Source organism: Uranotaenia lowii, chromosome 2 (assembly GCF_029784155.1).
Source record: "Uranotaenia lowii strain MFRU-FL chromosome 2, ASM2978415v1, whole genome shotgun sequence".
Lineage (NCBI taxonomy): Eukaryota > Metazoa > Arthropoda > Insecta > Diptera > Culicidae > Uranotaenia > Uranotaenia lowii.
The window spans coordinates 316,998,500-317,016,204 of NC_073692.1; the positions used below are offsets into that span (position 1 = coordinate 316,998,500).

Below are 17,705 nucleotides of genomic sequence, written 5' to 3' on the forward strand. Positions count from 1 at the left end.
ACATTCTGACTGTATAATAGGAAAGCGCCTCTCGCAACTGCTTCGCCCGACTGGTATGCAATCTCGATCAGCGATCCACTCAGCTATGCAAACCGAGTCGCATCATTCAGAATCATCGATTTTGCAAACATCGCATATCAGAGATGAGTGAGATACAAACTGATCCATTCTGAATGTCATTCACTCAGTATCCGCCTGGTTTATTTGAAATCGAAAACACGGCGGAAGTGAACATTTTTCCCTCACAAAGACATCTACAATTTGATTTTATTCTTACTGGTGTAAAAAAACGCTGTAAATTCAAATAAATTTATTAATTGGCTATGTTTAAAAACAAACAACATTTGCTAATGATCGGTTGAATGTATCACTCACTCACTTCCTGAACCAATCACTCCTGATCCTAGACGAACATGATTCGCCATATGCATCGCTCTTTGGTGTGATTCCAATTGGATGATAGTGCTGCACTGTTTTGACAGCAAGCATCGTGCGAGGTGATCTATATGTTAGCGATGAATAGAACGAACGATGATCGGATAGGTCCAGTAGCAATCAATAACAAAACCCGATCGCTATTCGTTCAGTTGCGAAGTGCAATCAGAAACATTCATTGAAAATGAGTGATATTCGGAACCCTGCTTTTACGTTCTTCAAATAATATGAACATGTACCGTCATACAGGGCATCATGCAACAGTAGGGTTAGATGCAATATTTGTATATCACAACACTTGTTCAATTTATATTTTAATATAATGTAATAAAGTTATCATTTAATGATAACAAAACGATGATGACGTCACATCGTGAGATAGTTTTTTTTTATTTTTATAGGAAATTTAAAAACCATAGATGTAGAAATTTCTACATTTTTCGATGCCGTGAAAAACTTTACCCAGTATGACGGATTGGCTTAATGATATCACCTACAAACTTTATATGGCTTTTATTATCCTATATCAGTGGTCGGCAACCTTTTGGGACAGAAGAGCCAATAATTGAGTATTGGGAAAGTTTTCAATTTTGAAAGAGTCACACTAAATTTTATCCTTTCCTCAAAAAAATGATGATCGCTGAGACACACTCCATCGCGATGTGTGGGTTTTTGGGAAGAATGACAGCTTGCTGTTAAATTCCTTGAAAAAAAATCGTGATGTGAATTCAATTTTATTAACTTTTTTAACATTTTCGATGTTTTATTGGCAAACATAACAAAATTTTTTCCTGCTAAATCCATATATTTTTGAAACAAGTTTAGCTTAAAAACAATGAGTTTTGGTCGATTTGCTTCTGTGACCTAAAAGAATATGTCATTTTGAACCTTGTTGCATTTCTTCTCGAATACTTACTCTCAGGTAAAAACAAACTTTCGATATGTTCTGTTGAAATAAATAAGACAAAACTAACATTTAATATGACCCAAAGCGCACATTTCAAACATCATTATCATCATTCGAATATACTGAAGAACTGAGATTTTTGAGAGACTCAATATGTTCTTTGAAAATAATAATGAAGTAAATGAAAAAAATTTTTGAAAAACGGATCATTGCAAAATGAGATACAGCGAAGCAAAGCAAAAGTTTCATGTCTATTTTTTTTTAAACAAATTTTTTTTCTACCGGAAGATCTGAGATAGCGGTCAAAACAGTTAAAATTTCCCCGAAGCAGATATTTGGTGAACAGCTTGGAAGGGTTCAAATGCTTTTTAAGTGCAAACTAAAAGAGGTGCATCGTGATAAAATAAACCAAAACAGGGTTTTGTACTGAATTCGCATGCCGAATTTTTAGATTGATAATAAATATAACTCTTATAATTTTAAATACAAGAATTTAAAACAGTTACTTTTTTTTATTTGTTTTGATCATCTGTGAAAATATAGAAGAGTTATTTTCTATGTTTTGGACATGAAAATCGTTTCGTTTCTAGGATATATAAATCTACAAATTTCAATTCATATATTCATATCATTATGTGGAATTTTAACATGAAAAAGCCACAATTTGGCAGAATTCGATCAAAAGTGAAATGTAGTGTGATAATATAATAAGGTATAAGATGTTAAAAAATCTTATGAAATTAGTCTATCATGAATAATCGGTTCTCTAGTTCTTATTTTGATTTCTTATTGGAAAAAATCTGTTTCTTAGATTTGGTTTATAGATTTTGAAAATCTGAGTTTATTTTCTGTATTTTCTTAAAATCGTAAATATTTCGAATCATTTATTCTAGATCCTAATTCAACCGTCAAAATAATGTCTAAACCTCGCAAGTGAATTTTGGATTCTTTGCTATTTGAATCCCGAATTCATAATTCAAATTACGTTTTTAAGATGTTATGAATAAAGTTTATGGAATAAAATGCACATTTAAATAGTAAAGTTGCATCCCACTATAAAAAGCTGTAAAGATTTCTTTCAAGCGTTCAGATTTAGGTTTACAGTTACATTTGTAACCAAAACTTGAAAATTTGAACCAAAGAATTCCGAATAAAAATAGTTCCGAATTCATGATCAAAATTAGAACGAAAACAAAAAACTAGATTTTTTAACATTTGTGGAACGTCATCAAGGATACAAATAAACATGGAAAGATGGAATTTCAATTTTAAAAATTGAAAAAAAACAAAAGATTCTTCATAACAATGTTAATTTTCTTAAAAATATTATCTGTATACATTCAGCGATCGTAGCAAAAACCATCATTCGATGTTCATATCTCATCAGAACGCTGTTAAAGCAAACTCATATTCAAACACTAACAAACAAAAAACAAAGCAAAAAAATCAAGAATCAAAACTCAACTCCATAATCTCAACAGTTAAGACTTTATTTTACGATAAAAAATGCTTTTTATTCAATCTTTATTTTGGAAATTTTTCGGATCTTTAAGAAAAAAAATGCTCCAAACTCTCAAAGGCTACAACAGACTTTTAGTGAAAAACGTTAACTGATTTACAAATGTCAAATTGATTTGAAAATTGGTGATGGTGTAATGCATTTGATAAGTTGCTATTTATTTGTTCTATAGTAGTTCTTTTAGTTTTTATCAATCCAGATAAAATCTATACCTGACCTGAAGTAAAACTTATGTTTTGTCTGTTTATTATAGAAATAATGGAGATTTTCACAATTTTCTCACATTGAGCTTAAGAGCCGCAACTTCACACCTAAAGAGCCGGTGGCCGACCACTATCCTATATCAACAATGTTGGTGTAAAAATAAATTTCTGAAAATCAGATTGTTTTTTAAATAAATATTTTTATACATAGTTCAGTTACCAGTCACCTTTTTCAATCTCGTTTCCATATGCTGGGATATGGTTGTTTTGCATCACGAATTTGTTAATTTCAAAATTTTATCCATCCAAACATTGATTTCTATGGTTTCAGCTAGTTGAATTTTTGAGGTATTTTTTTCTCCTAAATGTATGCAGCACCTTTATGCTTGATCTTTGAAAACATTTATAACAGAAAAATGTAAAATTTAATTAAAAAAAAAAAACAAAAATTTTATGCAATTAGTGCTTTATGCGTTATGATATCACAATTATATCAAAAACTATAAATTTTCAAACGTTTTGAATTATTCTTTTCATTAAAAACAAAGTTGTTGCAACTTACCCCTTTTTCTTAGTAGGGTGAAAATCGCAAGTTTTTGTAAATTTAAAAATAACTGGTTTAACCAATAGTTTCTCTGACTACGTCAATTTGATGTCCCATCAACCTATAAACTTTTGCGGTATGATTATCTGTAGACATCAAGTTTTTAGAAGCCATTGAAGTTGAAAAGTGTTGAATGATGCCCCAGTTGACGGTATTTCAGTTGTTTCTCATCACCATGAGCCGGGAATCAGATGCAGCTAATGTAGAAGCAATCATTCAGTGTTAATGTGTTCTGGCTGAAGAGATGAGATGAAGGATATGCAGGAGATAAATCAAATTAAAAAAATGGTTGTATTCGGCAACACTGAAGATATATAAAATAAATTAATTTGTATGGCAACATTTCATATAAGATACTAGCTGACCCGGTAAACTTCGTCTTACCATGTTTAACTTGGCGTCTCGCTTTCGTGAACATGTCCTAGTTTTTTTACATATCCTTCTTGTCACGCTTAATTCTATCGGAATCAAACCTAAAAATTTAAACTCAATTCTACTGGTCTTTACATAGATTATCAAAACATTACCCTCAATCAATCTCACATGCATCTTACAGGAAAACTTTTAATATACTTTTCTTTGATTCGACTGCTTTGAATATTGCCGAATGGTGCCAGGTATCAGCTTCCCGTTGAAAATTTGAGTTTTTTAGCTCTCAACGTGACCATCAAACTTGGCAAGCCTCATGCAGCATACTTAAAAAATCCACTCTTTGTAGCTTGTTCCATAAATAACTTTATGTTGATAATATATATGTTTCATTTATTAAATACCATTTAGTTGATTTCAGAATGGGGGTGCCCAATATTATGCCTAACGCAGTACTTTCAACTCCCGAATTTCTTCGGAGAGGAGATTTTTTTTTAACCATTTTAAAACAGCTTATTGTTCACTTTTTTCACCCTTAGAAGCAGTGATAATTAAATAATATCCATATTTTCATCAAAACCATGTCAAGAAAAAGTTCACCGTTTTATTTATTAATTTCAGCAAAAAATGCTTATTAAATTCCTTTGAACATTTACCCAATTAATAAAAAAAACGATCGGTTTTGAAATTTTCCTCTTTCCTTATGTTTTATTTTTTTATATTCAACCAAATTACAGCAATTTTATTTGCATTTTTATCCTAATGGACATATCTGCCAATTTAAACCATTGTTTTTTTTTTAAGATTCTAACTGAAAAGGTTATTTAGTTTTTAAAAACCGAAAAGAGCTAATCTGTTAAGGCTACAATGATTCCATGAGTTCATTCGTTTTTTCTGGAAGTTTTCATGTAAATATACCTCGAAACCTTTAAAAACATATAAGTGTCTTTCGACTATCATCACAGTTCAACTTTCATATTCTTTCAAAAAGAAATATTTAAGTAAAGGTACATTTGTCCCATTTACTGATGCAAGTGAAAACACATTGCTCTTTTTCAGATGCCTCAGCGTAAAGACTTTGAAATAAATTTAATACTTTTTTCTGTTTGTCTATTTAATCAACTTTCATTGATATATCTGCAGTTTTTTCCAGAATAAAATAATGCTTGGTACTTCAATTTCGCTGAACACTGTTTTACCATAAGACCTTCATTTACATAGACATTTAATAATTTTGAATATCCGCTTCAGATTTAACATTCAGCATACCTTTTCTGATCATTTTGGAGAAATAATTCTCAAAAGGTATATGTTCCATGACTAAAAGGCGCGTTGCCACCGTTGGTTTCACCGTGTGAAATGACAGGAGTTAATATCATTTTCGACACTTTCAGGTCATAATAAAAACTTATCAAAAAAAAAAAATTCTGCTTCTGCTTTCGAAAAATTAATGCTTCTGGAATATCAATCACAGAAAAACTTTTCAACAAAAAAGCGGATCTAAAGTCTGTTCTATGTAGCCAAAATATGTTAAACATAAACACACTTTCATGTTGAGTACGTACTTGAATACTGTGTAAACAAATAGGAACCTGTTAACAGTTTTTCGGTGAATGATTTAAAAAAAAAATGAGTTTATTTAGTCAGATTGTTTAATTGGGCTCAACGGTTTATAGACGAAGAAATAATGTGAACATGTTTATATGAATAACGTATTAATTTTGTGTAAATGTTGAACGTTTGCACTTGCTCTAGTGTATTTTTTAACTGAAAATTCTTTCATTTTTATTGATAGCTTTTACTTATGCTTGCAGAAAATCAAAAAGTTCTTTGCATTAGGCCTTAAAATAAACATCAATCCTATATAATCCTTTTTAAAGGACAGACTCTTGTTCAGCTCATATGTCTGTTCATCTTCAATGGATTTTGTTGTTGTTCTGTAAATTTAAAGGCACCCGAAACATTTTCAGTTAAACACATTTGTACATGTTCGAAAATTGTTTCTAGGGGTATTGGATTATAAAATTGTATGTAAATCTTCCCACTTTCTTTTTTTCAAATGTCCGCAAAGAGTCATACCATAATTTTATATGCATCAGTACTAAGTTCATATTTTTCAAACAACAATTTCTGCTGAACTTAAAAAATTTTTTTTTAAATCGTTAAAATGGTATTGATTTGATTGGCAAAATATCAAACTGGGCGTCATTCAGTACTATGTGCTGTACAAATGATCTAGGAATCAAGAAGAAAAAACACATCTAGGCTTCATATCGCTACCACATGCTTTGAAATTATGCTTGGTTTAGAAATGCGCGCCCAAATATTTCAACTAATCAGTATGCTATGCCATCGTTACCATCCTCTCTCGACGTTTGCTTGCGACGCCTTGGACGACCATGGAGACGAAAAACAAATCGCCCGGCGCCCGAAGTAAATAAAATCTCCAAAAATGGATGTCATGACTTTTATTTCATTCAAAAAACTACAAATTTAATTATTACAGACAATTGATGCGACTTTTTGTTGTTTTTATTCGATATAAACCGATTCGCATGCCCACAGAATATTCTAAAAATAATTTCATTTGAATCGGTTGGGTAATTTCGGAGGAGTAGTACTACAAACACCGTTACAAGAGAATTTTATATAATAGATGGAAACACTAGCCAGAACAAAGTCAGTCATTGATCTACTCTTGTGAGCAACAGGAAGCCTCTAAGCAAATTTCTGAATTGAGATTCTTAAAATCACGACAGGGCGGGGATGGTAGAATAAGCACAAAGAGCACAAATACTACGGCTGCTGCTGATTGTTTGTTATGATTAGGTGGAATAAGACGAATTGGCATTTTGCCTTCCAGGCTTACGAAGCGCAGATTTATAAGATTGCAGCTGCTGAATATTTGACTTGGCCTTCCGGTGCAAAAAAGACGGATTAGCTTTAAAAGCGCAGATTTTTAAGTCTGCTGTTGCTGATAGTTTGTTTTGTTTTGGCCTTCCGGAGGAAAAAGACGGATTGGCTTTACACGGAGAATAAAGTATAGTACTTCCAATAATATTCCGCCTATATTTAACCCTTTCCTTCCCATGGTAGCACAGGTGATCCACAACTTCGCACAGCTCGCATTTGAACTGGGCGCTTTGGATCAACACCATTTTTTCACCGGATGTGTAGATATGAGTGAAGAAACATTGTACGAAATTTGAAGAAAATCGGTTCGCTAGGTTTTGCTTGACAGGTCAAAAGCTGCAAAAAAGTCGGATTTTTTTCGAATTTTAATCAAGTCGTCATTTGTTGTTCAATAACTTGTCAAGTTTTTATAATTTCCTTCAAATAAAATTACTGACGGGCAGAAGGTTGCTTATGCAAGCAGAATCAAATGATGATTTACTTAGATTGCAACTAAAACATATGAATTTTTGAGTAAGTAAAGTGGATCACTGGTGATACACTGGGAACAAAACGTACTTTTCTTCTTTCGAAGCTTCTTATCTATACTCAAGAAAATCATTTCGTCAACAAAAAAATTCGCTTCAGGATAGTTATTTCATCTGCTCAAATGACCATATGTCTCGAAATGTTTGTAAAATTTCGTGATTTTCTCGAAAAACTGCATGTTTTGTTTTCCTTGCGCAAAGTGTCATGGCGGCCATTGTTCAAGGCAAAAATGAAAATTTCAAATATTTCAATAAATAGGGGATGAGGGATGCGTATACCAAAGAAGTTTTTTATCAAATTGGATCGTTTTAGTTTGTGATCAATGAAGTGATGAAATTCTATGTTTTTTGCAATTTTTTCCTGTTTTGCATTTGCACCCTATGTGTTGTTATCTTCCCAATGGAGCACATATGATCCACCTCAAAAATCAAATTTATCAAATGGATCATTAAAGTAGGCTTAAATTATGCATCTTTTGTTCTAGAACTTTAGCTGTTAATCAATATTTCTATTTTTAAAACGTGAAAAACCTCGTGGGAAGGAAGGGGTTAACTATATTTCTGATTGCTTCTCGGCTAACTATGAATCTGAAGATTTCAACAATATAAATAATAAGTTATCTGATTGATGTTTTGCGTGTAACAACACATATAATGGATCCAACTATAGTTATATAATTGATTTTAAACATTCAACTATAAATATAGTAGATTCAACTATAATCGTATGATTGATGTTGTGCATTCGACAATAAATATAGTAAATTCAATTATACTGGTATAGTTGATTTAACTGTAAATATAAAAGATTCCATTATATTTCTATGATTGGTTTAATAGATCAACAATAGATATTTTAGATTCCCACCATATATTTAATTCCACTGTACAGTTTTTTTCGGATTTAGCATATTATAATTTTATAAAATTTTCACAATATAAAAAATTATTATTTCACAATTTCCTTTTTCTTGGCCGGCGACTCCATCGTGCAATCCGAATGTCTTCCAGTTAGTCCAGCAGCTTGAAGATGGCCATCGGTTTTCGTTCTGCCTGGGTGAACTTTTATCGCAGCTTTTTTTTTTTCCTGAAATCCGGAAATAACAAATGTTATTCACGCCAATACTGTCACCACATTTTGATTACCTTTATTCCCCAATGCATGCTGTTCCTTAGGCCTTCAGCAGACTGCTACCGTGCCGGATGTTGAATTTTTTTGAATTTCTCTACTCGGCGGTGTTCTACCAAGTCCATTGTGATGAATGACTCGACGAGCAGCAATCCGGAGGTTGATTTGGTAGTGACAGAAGCATCGCTTACCCGGATCGATAAGATGGATATTGGTGAATAACTTTTCGGTTCCCATGCTTACGTTTCCTCCGTAACTAATGCTAAATTCCTGATGACACCTGGCACAAAGAGAAAAAGGAAGCAAAATTAATATAGCATATAGAAAAATAAAACTAGACTAACATTTTCCGCAAAAAATAACTTTTTCGAGTTGTTCAGCAAATGAATCGGCTCGGTTCGGTCCACCGAAACCCATTTTGATCCGAAAACAAAACAAAATTCCGAAATATTTTTTTGTTTTTTTTCGCGTTGCAAATTACACTCTCACATAAGGATACCCAGATCTTAGTTAAAATCCTAACCAGCAATGCATAGTTCAATTGTCCGCGTCATTTATTCAGTCTGTAAAGCCTAAATCGGCTAAGACGGTGTATGTCTTTTTTATATAGTTGAGTCCAAAAATCAATCATACAATTGTAGTTTAGTCTATCATACTTACAATTGAATTAATTATACCATTACAATTGAATCTATTATAATCATAGTTGCGCAAGATCAATCAGCAGTTTGAGTTGAATCTATTATATTTATAGTTGAATGCCAAAACTCAATCATACAGTAGTAGTTGAATCTATTACACGCACCATTACAATTGAATTCATTATATTCATAGTTGATTGCGTAAGATCAATCTGCAGTATGAAGTAGAGTCTAGTATTTTTATAGTTGTATGCGCAAAAAATTAACTTCACCTCGATGATTAGTAGAACTAGCTCAAATAATTGAAATAACAGTCGTCTTTTTTCTTCGTGTGGAAACACAGATTTATAAGACTGCTGCTGCTGATTATTTGATTTGACTTTCGGGAGAAAAGACGGATTGGCTTTAGTAGCGCAGATTTTTAAGGCTGCTGTTGCTGATTGTTTGTTTTGTTTTGGCCTTCCGGTGGAATAAGACGGAATTGGCTTAGGAAGCACAGTTTTTTACTATCTGCTGCTCTGATTTTTTGTTTTGATTTGGCCTTCCAGTGGAAAAAGAGGGATTGGCTTTAGAAACACAGATTTTTATTTAAGGCTGCTGCTGCTGATCGTTTGTTCTGATTTGGCTTTCCGGTGGAAAGTGACGGATTGGCTAACGAAGCGCAGATTTTTAAGGCTGCCGCTGCTGATTGTTTTGATTTGGCCTTCCGATGAAATAAGAAGGAATTGGCTTAGAAGGCAGATTTTTAAGGTAGCTGCTGATTGTTTCTTTTGATTTGGCCTTCCAGTGGAATAAAACGGATTGGCTTTAGAATGCAGATTTTTAAGGCTGGTGATTGATTGTTTTGATTTGACCTTCCAGTGGAATAAGACGGATCGGCTTAAGAAACATATGTAGGTTTTTAAAGTTGCTGCAGCTGATTGTTTGTTTTGGCAGTTTTTATTTCAAACTTCAACTGTTCAAAACACGTGGAACCGGTACGAAGTATGTATTTGGATAGATTTGTGAGCCTACCTTTAGGATAAAATCATCGCAACTTGTCTGTTAGTAGATACACACAAAAAAAAAGCATAGTAAAATTACTAGATCCGTGGTTTAAATGAACAACAGGCAACCATATTTTTGAGTCAAATATGTTTTGTTGTACAAAATACGTTACGCATAGTTATTTTACCATGTGCTCAATTTGGCTACGCATAGTAAATTCGACTACGTTTTAGTAAAATTGTCAATGAAATGATGCATTGTTTTACTTCGTGCCTAGTTAAATTGATATGTTTCATGATGAAACTAATATGTGTTATGATAAAGATTAGGAGGAGCGAGGAGCTTGATTTCAATAGTAAAATTACTATGTATGTTTATTTGTTTATTTCCATGCATACATCATTACATAATCAAAGCATAAAAATTCACACCTCCGACACACGTCGGTCCATATTAGTGTGTTTTCCGATGATCTGGAAATATTTTGAAAGTTATGAAACTCGAAAGCAGATCAAAATTCGTTTGTTTACTCGCGGCTTTGAAAATTAATGATTATAAATTAGTATAAACAACAAGAATTTTTACCATATGGTAAAATTATCATACGCACTGATGTTTTTGAGTCAAATACGTTTTGTTCTCAAAAGTACCATGTGCGTTGTATTTTGTTGATAGGTATTGGTGCCACAATGTCTAAATTACTATGCGGACGCTAGTTGTAATAGAAATTATGATGAAATTATCATAATCATAGTATTTTCGACAATTAACATTGAGAGTTAACGAAAACTACCAGATACATAGTAATTTCAATAATGTTTCATGCGCACTTTTACAAAATTGATGTTATACTTTGCGTGGTTGAAACTACTATAACGCAGAAATGGTAAAATTATCATGACCACGTCTTTGGAATGGCAACGCAATTTTTTTCCGTGTAGCGTTTTGACAAGAATAAAGGGTGAACACGAAATTATTGCGACATCGAAAATGTCATGCCAATTTTCTTATAATGTTTATCATCAAACCAAAATTTAAGGGTAGTTTTATTAAAACTTTTATACATATATTTTCTTCAAAAATGAAAAGAAATGTTAATCAATGGAGCCTTCAGTGTAAAATTCAACGCATTTTCGCTTGATACTCTCCATCAAAATCTCCACCATGTCATCCGGTACCAGTTTCTTAGTTTTTTTTTCATTTTCTTAACATTCTTAACCACTCCAGGACACTTTTGGAATAGTGGCATGATGCCAAATCTGGCCAATATAGCTGAGCTTCGTCGTGCTGCTGCAAGAACGGCAAAAGGTGCTTCTCGAGGAACTCAGATTTTTAGATCTCGCCATTAACTGTGTCCTTTGTCACGAAACGCTCACTCCTCAGTCCGTAAGAGCAGATGGCCTGCCATCTGCGAGATATTTGGAGGCGAACTTCGACATTTTCTTCTTCTCAAATTTGTCGTCCACATCGAACTTGCTCTTGCCGATGAAAAACTCCAACCCCGGAATTTGCTTAAAATCGGCTTTTATATACGTTTCGTCGTCCATCACACAGCAGCCATATTTGTCAGCATCTTCTCGTAAAGCTTCCGTGCTCGAATTTAGCCGTCGATTGTAGCCGCTCATCGCGGTTTGGGAAGTTCTGTTCCTTGTATGTATGTAGTCCAGCTCTCTTCTCTGCATTCTGGACGTAGCTACGCGACATGCCGGTCTTTTTAGCCAAATCACGTCTTGAGACGTTGAGATTGTTCTTGTTGTTTTTGTTCTCCGGTCCCAGTTTTCGTTCAGCTCTTTTGCCGTGGTCTAACGTCAATCGCTCCTGGAACCGCTTCAACACTCCGGACTCCAGAGCCTGGAGACGGTTGAATGGTGAATGTTCAACATTTTTCCCTACTGGCGGTGGGACAGATCAGGAAATTCCAGGTATTTGGAAAGAATTTGTTTTCTCGAATCGCGTTGGTTCACCTCCAATTTCGTTGAATCGAAAAACACGACTTCGACTTTGACAGCATCTAAACAATACACAAAATAAAATTTTGTTGATTTTTACCCAATGGTAAAAAAGTTATGCCCTGTTGAATGTGTCGCAATAATTTCGTGTTCGTCCTTTATGCTGTGAGTAAAGTATGGAATTATTAAGAATTTTCTAGTTTTGACTGAATAAGAAAGAAAAGCCACTTTCATTTTTACTTAGTAAGCTTCTGTAGCAAGTTCAATAAATATAATGCAACTTTCTTATTCTGTTCTATCTTTATTCACTTAATGAGGATTTTAAACTGGTCATTCATCCTCTCAAAAAAATGTTTCAAAATCATGTTTGAGTTTTTTTTACATTGTTATTCAATAAAAAATGGTCTATGCCATGTGATCTAAGCGTATTGCCCTCAAAATGGACTGATTTGATGTGTTGATTTATGTATCAACTATTTCGCCAAACGGTCGTAGACGCATATGAGAACACTTCCCCCTACAGGTAGGGGAGAATGAGGATACTTGATTCCTTAGCTATATCTCGAAACTGGAATGTCATACAAAGATTAAATATTCTAGAAAAATATGCCAAAATGAGCAAAATAACAATGCTTGTAGTTTAAAAATTTTTAACAAAATAATTGTTTGAGTAATTGAACTTTGTTTGAAAAATTTCACAAAATGTAACTTAAAGATCTTTTTGCATCACTTTAAAATGATCCTTACATAGGAAAATTATGAATAAAATATTTGTTCCAATGCATCAATCGTTCGAGCGTAAAATGAACATCATAATGCCATATTTTCAAAGCAATGGAAAACTCTCAACTTTTTTCAGAAAAAGTTTTCTAAAATGTTGATTATGGGTACAATTGATCCCCTTGAGTTGGGTACAATTGATCCCCCTTCCAAACGGCATATTCTTCTTCTGAATTGATCGTTATGATTGCTGATTACGAAATTACTAATATTTATTCAAAAACTAATATTTATCAAACAATTGTCTGAAGAAAAGAGCAAAAATAATTAATTTTCTCTTAATTATAAAAATAGCGCCTTTAAGTATGCAATGTTATTAGCGATGAGACAAAGTTATAGAATTTTCTTCTTATGTCTGCTATAAATTGTGAAATGAGAACAAACATGACCAAAATAGTCAATTAACATTCTATCATGGGGTTTTTTTTGATTTTTATACAAGGATTAGGGCTTTCTGAATAAAAGATCAAGTCTCCTTCAATAGGGGATCAAATCTACCCTAACTTCAGAAAAATCGCAATTTTTTTACTCCCACGAAAATGCTTCTAGTTCATCAACGGGTTCAAGTATCGTTCTAATTTTTGGAGCATAGAAACTTGAAGTTACAAGCTGTCTGAAAATGTCAAAGACGGCGAGTTGCTAAATTTTTCCAAAAAAATATGGTGAAAATAAGAAAAGAGGTACAAGTATCCCCACTCTCCCCTATACTTCGTTTTGAAAAGATAATGGTAGAATTTTTTTCAACAGAGTAGAGGCCAGGAAACTCGTTTTTCTTGGGCGTGTTATCGTTTATATTGATTAATGGCTGATATCTAGCCTTACAACAGGAATTGCTTATTTCCTGTCTTCAGATGAGGTTATCTTTACATTCACCTTCAGGTTTATGCATATTTTTCTAATCATCATGAAACTTATGAGGATTTTAGCAATTTTTTAAAAACTTCTGGACATGAATTAATTGACGTTTACATCAAATTTAAAATAAGAGTTTTAGAATTTGTAGTTTAGAATTGCTCAAGTAACTTTCTTGCCTTTATGCGAGGATTATCTTTCAGCTTCCGCATCAGCTTTCGCAAAATAAATTCTTTTCTACCAACTTAATTTCATTTTTAATTATCACGAAGCCTAAGAAGATGCCATTACGCTCTGGCTTCTAGTGCTATAATATTCGCTATTGCTACCTACTGGTTTTCTACAATGAGAGCTTTCCCGCGCAAAATTACTTTCATTGTTGATTCCCACAATTTGTCCAACACCTGTCAACATCTGAATTACAAGTTGCACTCCCACTTTGGTCCCGTTTCGCCGCTCTACGGTTGTTGGGTACCGTACAATTTAGCAAAAGCAAGCAAACTTTTAACCAGAAACCCGAGCTGAGCGGCGGAAACAACACCAACAGCAACTGCAATAACAAATGGCACGAAATGCAATGCCACTCGTTGGTTCTACAGCGACAAACTAGCTAGAAATTTTCAGGTATAGTTATAACAAGTCTACGTGCCGTTTTCTCAACTTCCCAGCTCTATCCTAGGGGCCTGGCGACAAAGAGACGAAGAAAGATGCCGAGCATCCGAGAAGTGAAAATTAAACCCGTCATCAGCAGCAATAACTTAGTTTAAAAACGAAATAAAACTTTGTTCTATCTTCTGCGATGTCTTTTTCTCTCCGTCTGTTTCCTCATGCCGGTTGGTGTGGCGTCGTCGCCATTCACTTTATCATCCCCCCTTTCCTTCGAGAGATATTCACGGAGCCGAGGCGGATCAACTTTTGTGGTTTACGGTAGTTTCCTATCTACAGCCAATCGAGGTTTAACTGGTCTTAACCTATCTATAAGATAAATATTCTCGGGATGGTTACCGCCAAAGTGACCGATCGTTAGCATTGAGCTGAATTTCAGATCAGACAAATAATTTGTTTTTCATCGTTAGTGGTCTGTGAGAAATGGCTGATTTGAGGCACGGTGTCCCTGAGAGAAAGCTTTATTTTTACGGAAACTTGCATCGCTAATTTTTGCACCATTCGAAGGCTTGGATTTTCCCCTTTCATTTGAGTCCAAATTTTGAAAAGCCCATCGGGGGGTCTTGAACAATTCATTTGTTGAAGATTTTTTATCCTTTTTATTGGTTTTTTCAAAGACAAAATCATACTAATCACTGTGAAAACACCTGTCTTACCTTGAGCGTTAACCCAACTCCATATGTTTGTTGTTTATTTGTTTATTTGAGACACTTTACCATCTTTGCGGCATTCGTGTAAAAACTCCATATGTCAATAACATGATTTTATAGGAAATTTCTTTGACTACAACTTTATAGAAGACATCTAAGTGATACAAATTTAGATAAAAGATTTAGAATGTCACAAAAAGCGTTATTATTATTTCATTTGAAAAAAATCTCATGAAGCTTCTCAACATTGATTGTATCAAGACCAGAAATTGTATTCTACCAACTTAGTTGTTGATTGTAGAGTGTATAAATGTTCAGAATGGTTTATTTTCATTAACACTAGAAGGACCGGCAAATTGAATATACCTATTCGGACCGTGACCAGTCAAAATGACTGATAAAGGGGAAATTTTTTCTATCAAAATATTTTTAACTTTTTTCTTTTGAAATTATTTTGTTATTAATTCGATAACATTTTTGTTATAAAATTGAAATATTTTTTCACCATGGGTGCCCGGAATCACCTCAGTTTGGCTTAGTTGACGAATGCGTGTATGTCATAAAATGAATATGTCAAATAACTATCAAAAAATTAAAACACATTATCAATCTAATAGTAAAAACATGTTAGATGGCTATGGTTATTGACCATGGGTGCACGGTTTCACTTCAGTTTTGTTTTAGTAGATATTTTCTAGCATCCATCACTCTGAAATTTTTCAACCCGATGCCTATAAATTATACCTGATATTGTAGGTTTTGAAGCATATTTTTTATATAAGTAGAGCAATTTACCATGGGTGCACGGATTCACCGCCATTCATCCAAATTCAATTTTTTTGCATGTTAAAGGTTAAGAATAAAGACTTTTAAAGATTCAAATGAAAATTTTTGTTATATACATGGTTTTTCACTATGGATGCACGGATTCACCACGTTTTAATCAAATATTGGACTTTTTGCAATTTTTTAAAAAGCATTATTACAAATCTTAACTAAACCAAAGTCGAAACCATGTCTTTCATGTTGAGACATAATGATTTAAATAAAGATTTTTATTTTAAGCTCCGTTTTTTCATTCCTGGAAAAGAAATATTTCAATTATATCTTGAAATAATAAATTTATTTATTTATTATTATATAAAATAGGTTTTTGCTATCGTATATTTATCTGATAAGATCTGATCAACATTCAAGAAATTGGTAAACGGTTATCATGGATCGAGTGAATTTAAGGAATTATATGCATCAAGTTATGTCGTGCGATAGAAAACAGTGGAAATAAAAATAATGAATCAACATTGTCAAATGTACACATTGATTTGTTTTTCCTTAAAAGTTTTTCGATTGACTAATGTTGCATTTCAAATGCCTATCATATCTAACTCAAAAATATTTTGTGCTCTGAAGCAAGTTGAAAACTATTTATTTCTATATAATTAACAACGGCGAATTTAAAGCCATTCCGTGCACCCATGTTGATGTATCTTAGCGCCGATGTGGTCTATCAGATAGACTGGCGTGAGTCTAGTCTAGGTATGCCAGGTGTACTGGGTTCGATTCCCGGTTTCGGCAAGAAAACTCTAAGGTTCAAACCCCGTAAGTTGCCGACAGGTAAGATGTGTTTCCTCTTATAATAAGAATGTTCAATCAGTTACCAGCTTTATACACGGGTGCCGGAATACCTGTAAGGGAACTTGCATTGGAAATTTGTCGAACCTAATAATCTAAGAACTCATGTGAATACATACTTGGGAAGAACTGCGGTGAATCCGTGCACCCATGGTAGATAACCAACATATGGAAAATAATCAAATATAAAAAAAATCATTTAAATTGTTCAGTTTCATAGCTTATGTCTCAAATTTGAATAAATAAGCACACAATTCATAATTATTTTACTCATACTAGTTTAGTATAAAACATATTTATCACCTAAAATTACTCGATTACTCGAATGGACATGTATTAAATCTAACATAACTTTAACAAATCTTGATGAAATTTCGCCAAATTTTGACAGAAAGTTCGATTATAGTTGAGCAACAAAACAGACCAAAAAAATTGGGAGTCAAGTGCTTGAAGCGCCACACAGCGGCCAATCCGAGAACTTTTTCTTCAAATCTTCACGACTTCGCATCGAAAATCAATAATTTCATAATGAATGACACACTTCTGCCCACCATAAATCAACTAGGACTTATCGTCTTGAATGTAGCTTGCAAATGAAACCAAAAGCAAGCGAAAAAAATTTATCTTGTTTGAGTTATAGGGTTGTGAATTTTACCAGTCATTTTGACTGGTCACGGTCCGAGTGTCCATGGCGAAATTTTTCTCGCTTACTAAAAGAGCTAGTGAAATAAAAAATACACAGTTTTGTAGAGATTCAAAATTCATGAAAAGTCGTATTTTTTGCGAATTTTTAAAGCGAAGTATGCAAAAGATATTCAACAAACAAAGTGTCCAACCAGTCATTTTGACTGGTGCGGTCTTTCTAGTGTTAAAATAAAACAATCTTTTGCATAAATTTGTTTAGGATTATCTGAAGTAAAGAGCACTTGTGGGGTTTTATTA

At 33.3% G+C, this 17,705-nt stretch overlaps 1 protein-coding gene across 5 annotated transcripts in view; it reads left to right on the forward strand.

Moving 5' to 3' along the window:
* Positions 1-17,705, forward strand: part of LOC129744692 (uncharacterized) — a 292,192-nt gene that overhangs the window by 12,141 nt on the left and 262,346 nt on the right. The gene's annotated exons all lie outside the window — the stretch shown is intronic.